Below are 13929 nucleotides of genomic sequence, written 5' to 3' on the forward strand. Positions count from 1 at the left end.
CAATGTCTGCTATAAGATAGTGTCTTCTAGATGTAACAGCAAAGCTGTCCCCAAGACCTGTGCAGAGGGTATAGGAGTTGAAGAAGAGAGAAGTAGGGATTAAAATGATGGAAATAAAGTGCTCATATATGAAACTCTCAAAGATAATAAAATAAATGTTTATAAAAAGAATTAAAAGTGAACATTGCGAATTCAGTGAAAAGACACATATCTCTAAGGATTTTAATCGGTAACTATATATAACCAGAAATCACATAGGTCCAATAAATTGATATGCATAGAACATGAATGTCCCTTCTTTTAATGTGTGTTATTTAGTACTTTTTGTGTTTATTATATACACAATAAACAAATGGAAGAAAATGTTAATTTGTCTGATCCAATCTTTCATGTATTCTCAGACAAATTTAGAGAATTGAACAAAAGTTCTCAGTAACTCTTTGGGTGCTTATTTTTAGTACATAGTTTATATATTTATTTTGTGCATGTGTGTTGTATGTGTAGGTCCATGTATAACACAGTACTCGTGTAGATATGAGAGAAAGACTGAGAAAGTTCCTTCTCCTCAAATATGGGATCCAATGATCAAGCTCAGTTCGTCAGCGTTAACAACAAATATTTTAACCGATTAAGACACCTAACTAACCCACTTGCTATTACACATAAATCATGTGTTTATTCTAAATTGATAACAGTGAGTATTTTTTAATAATAATATTTAACCCTAGAGTTGAAGAGCAATAAAAATCAATCTGTACTAGAAACAAAATATCAGGTACAACTGAATATGTACAACATTGATTTTAACATTACATCTTATATCCAAGAATTAAGCTACAAAAATTACTCTTGGAATATTTAAAATTCAGCCATAAAAGTGAGCCATATGTTTCACATTTAAATGGTTATCATTATAAGATCTAATGTTCTAGAAATGCAGTTAAGAAATGTAGGCTAAACACCTCAGTCATTCTAAAGATAGTCCCTCAGATTTATAAATGTAACTCACAGGAGATTTTAACATATGACACAAACAAGAATGAGTAATTAACATAACCAGGTGTAATAATTAATTTGATATGTCACTTTGACTCACTCACAGAGCAGCCAGATAGTTGACTAAACACTGTTCTAAATTTCTGTATAAGGTAATTTTAGAATAATATCACCATATTAATCAGCAGGCTGAGTATTGCATATTATACTCCTTACTAGTGGTGATTCTTACCCATTGCATCTGAGACATAAAAAGAACTCAGGGAAAAAGTTGCTTTCTTTGTCTATTTTCTAACTACAGTGACCAACCACCTTTCCTTGCACCTGGAGGGAACTTAGAGCCCTAGCTGTTGTGGAAATCAGCCTTGAGACTCAGATTAAAATGACTCCACTGCATCTTGTGGGTCTCTAGCTTACAATATGCTTCTAAGTTTCCATGACTGGGCAAACCACCAAGCCAATTTTATTATTTATATACAAAGAGACACCTGTTCATGGTTATGTACCCCTTAATGACAGCATACATTCTGAGAACTGTATGAGTAGACTTTTATGGGAGTGCGTAAAAGAATTCACAGAGCAAGAATGACTTGACATTACTAAATATTACAATTTTATGGGATTACCATCATAATATTGATGAAAACATGTGTCCTGCATGACTGTATGCATTCCAATAGATGTATAAACAGATATGGTTTGGTTTTGTTCCTTTGAGAACACTAACATACCAGGTGCCATCCATATATTATTAAGCATCTGCTGTTTGTCTAACACCTTACTTGTTATATAATTTACTACTGATACCTTTCTAATACTCTTATGACTTTGGTTTATTTGTTCATATAACATAGACCATTCTGTTGCCTATATGTGTGTGCATATATATATATCCATATGAATATAACCAAATAAATATTTCATTAAAGGTTAGAACTCTAAAAATTAATTACATTAAACAATTTGTTTAGGGGATGAGTAGTATGAATATGAACTGTCTCTGGCAAACCCATGTATTTAAATACTTAGTCCCCCCTTGTTGGCTCCATTTGAGGGGTTGTCAAACCTCCAGAATGTGGGGCCTAGATGCAGGAGGTAGGTTATTGGATATCTGTAGGTTTATATTACATCTACACTTTCTGTCCTCTCTCTCCTTTATCTATGAAGATGTGAGTGAGTAGCCTCAAGCCTATGCCATCACAGTCTTGAGCTCTTCATGCCGCCATGAGCTGTCTGCAGTGGTAGAATATTCCCTCAAACTATGAGCGAAACTAAAGCCTTCTGTCAGACTGTTTGCCAGGAACTCTATCCCAAGAAAAATGATCAGTGCTAAAAAGCAGGGTGACTGCTATGATAGAGGTAGCCATGTGTGGCTTACAAGCTTTGGGAGCTAATTTGTGGAAGAAATTTGGGGAGCTTTGAAGGAGAACTAATGCAAAAAATAAACTTTAATATGTTATTCTGATGAGAGTCTTGAAAAGCATAATGGTTCAGAAGGGAACAGAATTCTGTAAGGAATTGGATATAAGCAATTCATATTATACCTGGAAAATCATGATACTTGGGGTGAAGCAGAACTACAAAATAAAGGACTAAATTGTCAGAGGGAAATGTAAAACCACATACTATGAGGCTATGTCATGGTTATCGCTAACTCTACTTAGAGAACTTCATAATGAAAATTCAAACAGAAAAATATTAAAATGGGCGATTTAATGAGAAAAGTAACACAGATTGGAGGTAGAAAAAATGCCCATAATTGTTAAAGAAATCGGTGTCATCAAAGAGAAACTATGCACACAGCACTGTAACTCTAAAAATGATTCCATTGGAGGTGAAAGTCGCCCATTGAAGGATCCTGTTTATAGAAATGGAAATCCATTTAAAAGGAAAGAGTCCAAAAAGAGATTAGTACAGCAACTCTCAATGGGTGTGTTGTCCCAAGTTGGGCATCAGAGGCACAAGGAAGCTTCTACAACTCTTGTCTCAAAGGCCCAAGATTTATCTCAAGCTGTCAATAGAACCCAGCACTGTCATGGACAATATGCGAGTTTTGCTCTTCTACAAGACACAAGAGTTAATGGGTCATGGAGACTTGTTTCAAAGTTCTAGATAGCCATTAAAGCCAAACAATGTGTAGCAGAATCAGAGTTTCTATTAGGAAACCCTGAGAGCCTATTGTGTACAGTTATAAAGATGTAACAAAGTTTCAATGTGTGATAACTAATCATGTAATAAATCTTCTTTTAAAATATATGCATATATGTGTGTTCGTATATATATATATCCATATATATACCATATATGTGTGTGAATATATATATCCTATCATTTTATTTAAATAAAATAAATCTTGTTGGTATTTATTCTATTAGTTCTCTTTATTTATAGAACCCTGCCTAACACACAATAAATACCAATGATATTGGAGATGCCGGAATTATGGGCTATTTACTGAGTAAAGCTTTGGGGAATGAGTGGAGCTGACCCAAGTAGAGGCTGCATGTTCCTCACACATAGAACTAAAGGAGCAGCGCTACCCAAGGACACTAAAACACAGATGGTGACATTCAAAGCCCAAGCTGTAGGATGTGACTTTGCCATGGTGGACTTCAGTCTTACTTAGATCAAATATCTTCTTATGCTTAGACCCCATTTTCAGAATGGGAATATTTTCTTGGTACCACTTTATCTTGAAAATATATATGGTGGTTCTCTCTTTCTCTCTCTCTCTCTTTCTCTGTGTGTGTGTGTGTGCGTGTGTAAGAGAGAGAGAGAGAGAGAGAGAGAGAGAGAGAGAGAGAGAGAGAGGTGGGATTTCCCTCTGTATGCTGTGATTACCATTGATAAAAATCGGAACTGCTTTGGGCCTATAACAGAGCTATAGGGGAACAGAGCTAGGTGGGAAAAACCAAACTGAATGCTGGGAGAAAGGAGGTGGAGTCAGGAAGAAGCCATTTGGCCCACCAAGAGACAGATGCCAGAACTTTAGCAGGTAAACCACAGCCACGTGACGAGGCACAGGTTTTGCTTGTAAGTAATAGTTTTCAATTATGTGTTTTATATGGTGTGTATGTGTGTGTGCATGCTTATGTGTGTTTGTGTGTGTGTATATTTTACACCTTTTTTCTTTTCCTTTATACTTTCTGGTTTGTTTGCTTTTGTTATTGTTTTTGCCTGATTATTTGGTTTTTAGAAAGAGAGAGAATTTGAATGGGAGGGGTAGTATAAAAAGTCTCAGAGGAATTAGGGGAAAAAACATGATCAGAATATAGTATATGAAAAGATTTCAAATAAAAAAATAAGATCAAAGAAGGAATAAAACTGGGTTCAGTCATAGTTCTACAAAAATAAAAAGTATGAAAATGAAACAAAATTTCTACAATTAAAATCTGACCATCAGTACCAGTGTCCAAACCCCAAAAAAGTACTTTCAACATGGCAGGTATTACTCAATTTAGTAGCTCATCAAACTCCATATACTTTGCTGATCAAGTGGTTGTATTGAAATAATCTTGGATTCCCTTGCTCTGTGACATTGTTCATTCTTCTTCTAGTAAGCAGCTGTCAGTTATAAATGAGCCATGAATTTCCAGGTCACTGTTCTTTTTTATCAAGCTGAGTGTTGAGAACCATGAATACATCCTAGAAATAAAGAAGTCTGGCAGATCTAAAAAGAATTGTTGCAAGTGTGAGTCAAGTGAATACAGCAAATGCCAAACTCCAGACAAATAACAAAAGCAGAGTCTCTTGAATGTGTCCTCTTGAGAATTCTTATTGAAACACAATACATGTTCTCATGGCATTAAAAAGATGAGGCCTTTGGGAAGTGTTCTGCTTTAGAATGAGTTGGTGCCTTATAAACTAGATCAGGGGGCAAGCTTACAGGTTTGCTCTTTTTAACTCAGCCATATGAGTTCATGGTGTTTGCCTCCCAGTCCCTCACTCTCCATTCCCCATCCCATTCCCTACCCCCATTGCTTCTTTTCATCCTGTCATCAAAGGGCACAATAGAGAGGCCTTCAGCAAACACAAATATCTGCAGCTCAATGTCAATACCCTTCTCCAGAACTGAACGCAGTTCAATCTTATGTGTTTTCTTATGACAGTGAAAGTAGACTGAAACAATTATTCTAGTTTCATCTTATTACTGTGATTAAAAAAAATCTAACATAAACTAGTTGGGGAAAAGGGGGCTTATTTTGGCTCATACCCAAGTCACCATCCATCACTAAATGAAGTCCAGGCAGGAACCTGGAGGCTGAAACCAGGAAGGGATGCTGTTTGACACTTTGCTCTCTTGCTCATCCAGATTCATGCTCACCTACCTTCTTTCCACACCATACAAGGCAATTTGCCTGGTGAAGAGTGACTCCTATAATATTCTAAGCACTCCTACCCACTTTAAAGAATATCTCTCCCAGACACGCCAGCCAGCAGAACAACTTGATAAAGACAATCACTCAATTACCTCAATTACTTTCTTTTCAGGTGATTCAGGAATGTTTCAAGTAAACCATTAATAATAATAAGTGGGACACACACACACAAGCAACTTTCAGAGAAGCCTTAGTATGAGGTTTTATTTTAGGAGACTCTCCTTTATAGGAATTTAATAAGGATAAAGGATAATGTCTTCCAAACTTAACTGGGATTTGTTTCCATTTCATTATTTTGAAAAACAGTCACATTTATGAAGAAAGTGCAATTTCCAATTGAATGGGAAAAATGCTTCTGACTATGTGTGTAGTAAAAGGAGGAGTGGACTGCTTCCCGCTGCCCAGCTCCTGGCTAGCTTTATCCAAAATAATTACACGGAAACTATATTCATTTAAACCTTGCCTGACCCATTAGTTTTAGCCTCTTCTTGGCTAACTCTCACATATTGATTTAACCCATTTTAAATAATCTGTATCGCCACTTGACTGTGGCTTACCAGCATGAGTCTAACCAGCATCCATCTTGGAGAGAAGAGCCATGGCGTCTGCCTGACTCTGCCTTTTTCCCAGCATTCTGTTCGGTCTACTCCACCTATCTAAATTCTGCCATCTCAAAAATCCAAGGCAGTTTCTTTATTTAACCAATGAAAGTAACACAGAGACAGATGACCCTCCTACACTATATGCATACAAAAATTCAATAGAAATCTTCCTCCTATGTTCCTATTCATTATTCCACTAATTGTCAAAAATTTGAGTTGCAAACACAATAAACATTTCCACACTTAGTCTGTGCACAACAGGGGATTGAAAGCAGATTAGTTGAAAGTGAAATGTTCTATGACTGGTGCACTGACGGATAAGTAGAGCTCTTCCTACAAGTTATGTGAGAAGACTAGGCACATGCTGGTTATGTAAAGATTGCAATCCAAGTACACACCTGGACATAGAAACCCAGAATCTGTCATTGATGGTATGAAGCTATCAGAATGAAGTGAAGACAGCACAACCTTGAAAGATCTATATGAAAGCTTTGAACAGCAATTAGAACAATAGATTAGAGGAAGTAAAACAGTACTCTATATTATCATTGATGGTGATGAATAAATTGAGTGGAGAAAACAACAAAGCTTGAAATTGGCTGAGGATGTTGTTGAGTGGGAGAAAACTTGCCTAAGATGGGCAAAGTCCTGAATTTGATTTACAGTACCATAAAAATGTAAATAACATTTAAACAAACCAGATAAATGAATATTCCATTACTTTGAATATATAAAGAAAATAGACTTTTAATGTTTGAAGTTTGAAATGTATAATAATGTTGCAGGTTTTAGTATTTGTGACTATGCTATGATCATCCCAGTGAGTTATTATTGAATATTGAAGTTGAGAGCTTGGGACAGTGAATATTTTCAGTTAGAAGATGCACAAAAGGATAGGACTAAGTTGAAGATTTACAGTTTAATAACACAAAAAATTCAAAGCCATGAATGTGAACAAAAAGCACAAAGAAAATAATAATGGATACTTAAGGTTTGTTTATAACAAAACAGGAGAGAAACAAGGGCACAAACTGTCATTGAATCAGTCATATGATATAATAGGACTTAATACAGGTCTGAAGTATAAAGGAAACAATGAGTCATTTTACTGAGTACCAGACATGCAACCAACAAAGAAAATAACTTTTAGGCACTAATAATATATCCAGACACACAAAAGCAAAACTGCCAGCATAGAGAATACTCAATTTCTAAAAAAATCTAATATGCATATTCATTTAGTTTTAGACTTTCAGTATTCCTGTACATGAAGAAACTCATTAAGCCCATGTTAGAAGAGATTCACAAGCATAATAGCAAGTGAGCAATTGTTCTCCAGGATGTTGCTGTGCAGTTGCACAGCGTGAGTAGGGTATGAATGGTGCGTTTGTAACCTTTGCTGTTGCTACAGCAGTGCCATGAAAAGTGTAAGGCATATCACCTGTCAACCCACACCAAAGTCCCAACTGCCAGAATTTGCCACAGCAGAACTTCGTGAATCTTTTTTAATTGGCTTGAAAGTCTTTAACTGTTGAGGATGAAGGATGATTTGGCTAATTAACAATCTTGTGGGTTCTCCCTTGATCTCTAGCTAGAAATGAAAATGACTCACTCTTGAATAATTTAAAAGAGGTGGAGGGAAACACGTCTAGAAATGGCCTCGCAAACATTACAAAAGTGATTTCACAGTTCACAAATACTTTTGTGTAGAGGGAAGTTGTGTTTGTATGTAAATATTGGTATAAGAAATGTACTAAAAAATCTTTTGAGTACATATTACACAGATTTATTTAATATAAAACATGAAGAATGCAAACATGGCAATAACCATGTCATCAAGCTCAGAATCACATTCATCGGGATAAAGATTTAAAACCTGCTGTAATGTGATGTATATGCTCCTATGCATTGACAGCACACCAATGAGTTCATGTAATCCTCTAATAATCTCCATATATTTTTCTGCTGATAGCTCAGATATATACTTTGTAATATTTGCAATGAAACCTTCTAAAATACAGAGAACATGATGCTGTTCAAACCTGAAAACTTACAGATTAATCACTGCAAGAAAACAACTTCCACCCTCTATTCATGGACTACGCAGCATCCAGTCTTTTCCTGATGGTCACCGCACTTTTGACATTTCTCAGCCCAACAACAGTTGTATATACAACTAGAAAGCCTGTAAGAAATCACCTTGTATCTTTTTCACAATAATTTGATCAGTAGCCTTTCTCCTACATAAATGAATCATTCAATACACCCGGTGAATTTTTTTTTGTCTTTAAAAAGCAGTGTGACGTTTCATTGCATTCCCAATGGAGTTACAAAATAGATTCAAGATTTTCTCAGGGGTATAATCAGTATTGTACTAGTGAATTTCAGCAAACATCTTCAAGAATTACAGAAAAGCACTAATTTATAATATTTGTGACTGTAAACAATCCCAATTTTGTTGATTTCATGACACCAAATTGGTGTCATTGGAGAGAAAACTTGAAAAGGGCACTTTGATGACTCTCCTAAACCACATAGGCTAATTCTTGCAAAGGAGTGGTTATCATCTAACAAATTATTCTGATTTATAGATGACAGAACTTTGTGATTAAGGTAACAGAGGTGGTGATTGCAGTTGCAAAATGCTAAATGCAATTCTAGATTAGTGTTCTAGTTCTTGTCTTGCTGCTGTAGAGTTTGATAATTGTCCATTTTTGCATGATATCATCTCTGTGAAATAACCCCTCTAGAATTAGAATACACTTTACCACTTTTAAATTTTTTGTGCACCTTCATTCCATTTGTTAGAACTGATAAATCATTTGTCTTGAAAGAATGTGCTTCACAGTTGAATATATCATAAGATGTGAGTTCACTCTATGTAAAAGCTTCATCACTAACTCTAAATTGGAAATTTCTAAAAATGTAATCTTAAGCATTTCTCGGCATATTGGGTTTCTCCTATTGTGAATTTTCTTTTTATATCTGTACTCTATTTTTAATTGAGTTATTTGTAGATTTAAAATCCCATTTCTTGATTTTTATATAGTTTGTATATTAGTCTATCAGATATGAACTTGATGAAAACCTTTCCCATTCTGTATGCTGCCATTTTGGCCTATTGACAGTGTCTTTTGCCTTACAAAAACTTTTCGGTTTCATGAGGTCCCATTTATTAATTATTGATCTTTGTCTTGGTGCTAACAGTGGTCTGTATAGAAACACCTCTGTGCCAATGTGCTCAAGGCTATGACCTACTTCTTCTTCTACCAAGTTCATGGAATCTGGTTTTATGTTGAGGTGTTTAATCCATTTGGAGTTGTTTAGCTCAGGATGATAAGTGTGTATCTATTTGCCCTATTCTTTTTTAAAAAATAAACTTATTTACTTATTTTACATCCTGAGTACAGTTTCCCATAACCCCTTGTCTCCCAGTCCTTCCCCCACCCCACTTTACCCCACCCTTGCTCTCTTCACACCCCACAATCCACTCCTCCTCTTGTACCTTGATCAAGCAATCCACCCCAGAAGTCACCAAAAAAAAGAACCATAGCCATAGCTGGGTGAGGCTGAATAGAGGGAAGTGGAGGAGGTCCCTGGAAAGAGCAGGAGCCAGTAGCAGGAGGACTAAGTACCAACAGTGGGCTGACAGTTAGTGGTGGATGCCAAAGAGGGATAATTAGAATGTCCTATCATGGGAAAGGGAAAGGGGCAGACTGGAGACTCTGGAGGAAGAGAAGGAGCTGAGGGTTGAGAACAGGTAGAGGGAGGCACATATAATGAATCAGAAGTGGTTTGGACTTCATAGCTAGGATAAGTTAGGTAGGAGAACAGGAAGAACAGAGATAGGGCTAAGATCAAAGATAAAAGAAAGTTGAAATGTAGCTCTGGGGAATATCTTCCCATTTCCATGATCATTTGGAGTAGTTGTAAAAGTGCCAAATAATATTGGGAGCTAGGGTACCATTAGGTAGCCATTTGGATTGGTTATCTAAGAGATATTGAGGTCAAATTGGATTCCAAAAGTGAGTAAGTTTGGAGTCCTTCAGAATGGATGCCAAGTGGAGAAGTTGGAGGTTTTCTAAAAGGCATTCCAATGGGGAATGATAGAATATAGATGACACCATTCCCATGGATGAGAAGAGGGGCAAGGAAAAATGTCACAGCTTCCTGTTTTCAAGGGTATCTCCAGGACTCAGGAAGACTGGATAAGGACCAAACCATTTAGTGGGTCATCACTGCTCCCAACGGGGATCAGGGCTAACTTCCCCAAGGAGATATGACACCTGGTACCAGGGTTTTGAAGAGGCTCAAAGGCTTGCCAGAAAGGGATGAAAGCCATGGAGGTATAGAGAAGCTGTGGGATTTCAGGCAGCTCTGAAGGGGAGGCAGAAAAGGGAAAGGGGAAAAAAGTGTTGCAGTAGCCCAGTCAGGCCCAAGGAAGCTAAAGGACTGTGTGTGTGGAGGGGCAGCAATCAATGACGAAACCTTAAAGACCATGCCTAGGGTAACTGCTGCACCACCAAGAGTGCCAGAGAAGGGTCGGCCTCTCAAAAATCACTTCCTCTGACTCAACAAAACATTCTCGCTCTACTAAGGGGAAACTACCAAATTACCCCTGGTAGCTGAAGTACCAAGTAACCAATAAGCTGTAAGGTGAATCTGTTACCATTTGTTGACTGACTTTGCCCAACGTGGATGTGATTGTTTTTGTTTTATCTTATATTTTATCTTGTTACTGTTTAGTGTTATCTATTAGAATCCTGCTACATATTTTACAAAATTTTTTGTAAATCTGGGCTTATAATACCAAAGCATGACCTACGAGATTAAAAAGTACATGAATTGACCTCCCAAAGACATTATTAACACAATTAAAAAATAAGCCAAAACAGGGAAGTATTTACAAATAATATAAAGAATAAACTCTTGTGTCCAAAATATATACAAAACACTAGACTTGATAGTGAAAATTAAGAAAAAAATACCATCCAGTTAAAATAAATAAGAAACTTTTACATGTAGGTTAATGTCAATATTTTTGCTCATATTGACCTCTCCTCCAGCCAGGCAGCACATAGGGAACAAACAATACCTTCTAGAAGAATCCTACAACTCTTACTAAGTACCCAGTGCTGTTTATACAGAGGCTATGGTGACAGTAAGGATAGACTTGGGAATGCACATTCTGAAGAGAGGCTGACTGATATACGCCCAGTGTTTCCAAGAGGATACCCATGGCCAGCAAGACTCTGAACCATTCAAGAAGATGAACAGTAGCTGGAAAGAAGACAAATGAGAGGTGAAGGGGAAAGCACAAGAAGAAGTAATCCCACACTAGCTCCAAACAGGGTATAATAAGGGGTTATTAAAAGGGGAACTCACAGATCACAATGGGAAACAGGAACGGAATCCAGCACTCAGGTTTGAGAGAGAGAGAGCAATGGGAGGGCCTGTGACTTTTTGTTACCCAAGGCCATGTCCAATCTGGTCCAGCATCTCAAAGGTCAAAACTGCTATCTACTCCCATGTGTTCCTTATGCGAGTTGACATCACTTGCTTAATGGTCTTTCCTTCTGCCACAAGGAAAACCATGGAGCATAGCGGAATCTCTGAAAATTGGCAAATGGGCTGCTTAATATCGGTTCACTGCTTTGTATCATCTGGAAATGATATATTTGGGATATTAAATTAAAAGAACATTATTTTTGATCATAAGAATAATAATAGTCATGAATTTATATTTTCTACACATTTCCATATACAAGTACTTTTATGAAGATGAACTTTGTCTACTCTCACTAATTTCTGTGACAGCATTAACAGAGCGATTGATCAATAGATTTTAATAAATATTTATGGAGAAATGACCAAAACTAAGAAATATGCATAAATAGTTCCATTACAAATTAACACAGGAGTAGCTAGAGAAGGCATTCTTATTGAAATAGCATAGATAGGGATAAGCATTTTAACTGGAAACCAGAATGGTAAGTGATGAGCAGAGGGTTCAGGAACATTGTTATCTTCAAAGGAAATAAAATGGGGATTAAAAATTTAGAAAAAAAGTATCATCTGTAGACCTGGAGCTCAGTCACCTGTGGAAAAAAACTGATCTTTATTGCACTCATATTTGGCAACCACCAAATCATAAAGAGGAGAAAAAAGTTCTGTCTTGCTCTAGAGACTACATTCTAATTATTAGTATAACCAGCAAAGTTGGTAAGAGTGAAGCATCATGGTCACAACTGCCAGGCACATGCGCTCAACCCAAAATACTGCATTAGAAACTTATAATTTCATTATAAATTTCTGATAACTCAGCTTATTTCTTTTATAGTTTGTTGCAGTCTTTCATTTTAAAACTGTAAATTTTGTGGTTTCCTCCACAATTCTTTGAAATAATGCTTAATTTAATGGACAGAATAACTAACCTAGTCATTGGGAAAATTGGATTTCAATCACTTCTCCCCAAAATCAATTCTATAGCTTGAGAAAAATCCCCTAGGTTGGGACTCACTCCTTTCTCATTCACTTCGTTCCCACCACAGACATTCTGGAGTAACTACCACATACTGGATATCGTGTCTCCATCAGCAAGATCTTCTCTAACTGCACAGGCTTGTAGAGCCTAAGGTGTTTTCCAGTTCAGGAATAAAATCTTTTTCCATTCTCACTCTAATTAGGAGCCTTTCCAGGCTATAAATCCGAGGTTCTCCCTTAAGGAATCACCAGCCTCATTACTGATCATTTCCCCAAACATCTTCAGTTCTTTCTGGAATAGTCACAAGGTTGGCTTCAACTTTCCTCTCTTAGTCTTTGATTCAGTATTTTTATGTAAATCAGCCTGACTGAGTTTGCTAAACAACTCATCACAAGAGAAAAGAAGACACATGTGAAAGAATTTGAAAATACAGAAAACACTCAAAGTTAGTAATAACTATTTCTTCTGGATCAAAGTAGTCAAAGGAAAAACAGCTCCATAAACCTGATGTTCCAGGTCAGATGACTTCAGCTGAGTTTTTGTATAACTCACTAAATTCAAAGTCAGGTTCAGAGGGAAAGGATGACTTTCTATACCGCAGTTCTCATGAAACCACATAGTGGTTTTAGGACTGCAGTCTATCTTGATAAAATTTGATGAATCATCCAGAGAATTTGACTGAAAATTAATCACACTTCCTCGGGATTCTAATATTAATTGTGAAGTCTAGGATGAGCTCTGCAATCAAAAGCAGTCTTACTACAGGCAGAAAACATCACCCTTCACTTCACAAAGAACACACAGAGCAACCAACAAAACTGTGTCTTATTATGAAACTACAGACAAATCCATCTCCCAATCCCTCCCACCCTCCTTCCCTTCATACTCCTTTTCCCCTCCCTCATCTCTGTCATTTCCACGTCAAAGATACATCTCTCAGGATTCTTTATTCTACAATCTCTGTGTTCTTAGACAAGCTCTCTGCATGACATGTCTACCTAATCGTTCAATCGTGTGATTTATCCAGCCTCTAACATCCAATTTACATCCTTAAAAATTCCCTCTGCAATGACTTCCTTCACTACCAGTGATGGCAGTCTTTATTAAACATAAGTATTACTTCCTGGTACAGCCACACCATTTGAGAGAATATCCTTACTCATTCATTTAAAACCAACCAACTCATTGAGTTTCTGGTCCTGTTATCCCCAAATATACCTTCATCTATTGATAACAGCATGCCTTTATTGCTAAATGATGATGCCTGTGACCTATGAGCCATAGTCTGGGCATATGAAATTACGATATCCATAGGTTGATATTCCAGATAACTTCTAAATCTTTATCTGAGATTGCTTACTTGCTGGGATTTTTTTCTCTGCTTTCTGATTATCTTATCATATTGTTTTATCAGTTGCCATTGGCACACTTCTTAATAAAACAAACACCTGTACTACTTAAAATATGC

The sequence above is a fragment of the Alexandromys fortis genome, unplaced genomic scaffold (genome assembly GCF_014885135.2).
Source record: "Alexandromys fortis isolate MF-2015 unplaced genomic scaffold, M_Fortis_MF-2015_v1.1 scaffold_18, whole genome shotgun sequence".
Lineage (NCBI taxonomy): Eukaryota > Metazoa > Chordata > Mammalia > Rodentia > Cricetidae > Alexandromys > Alexandromys fortis.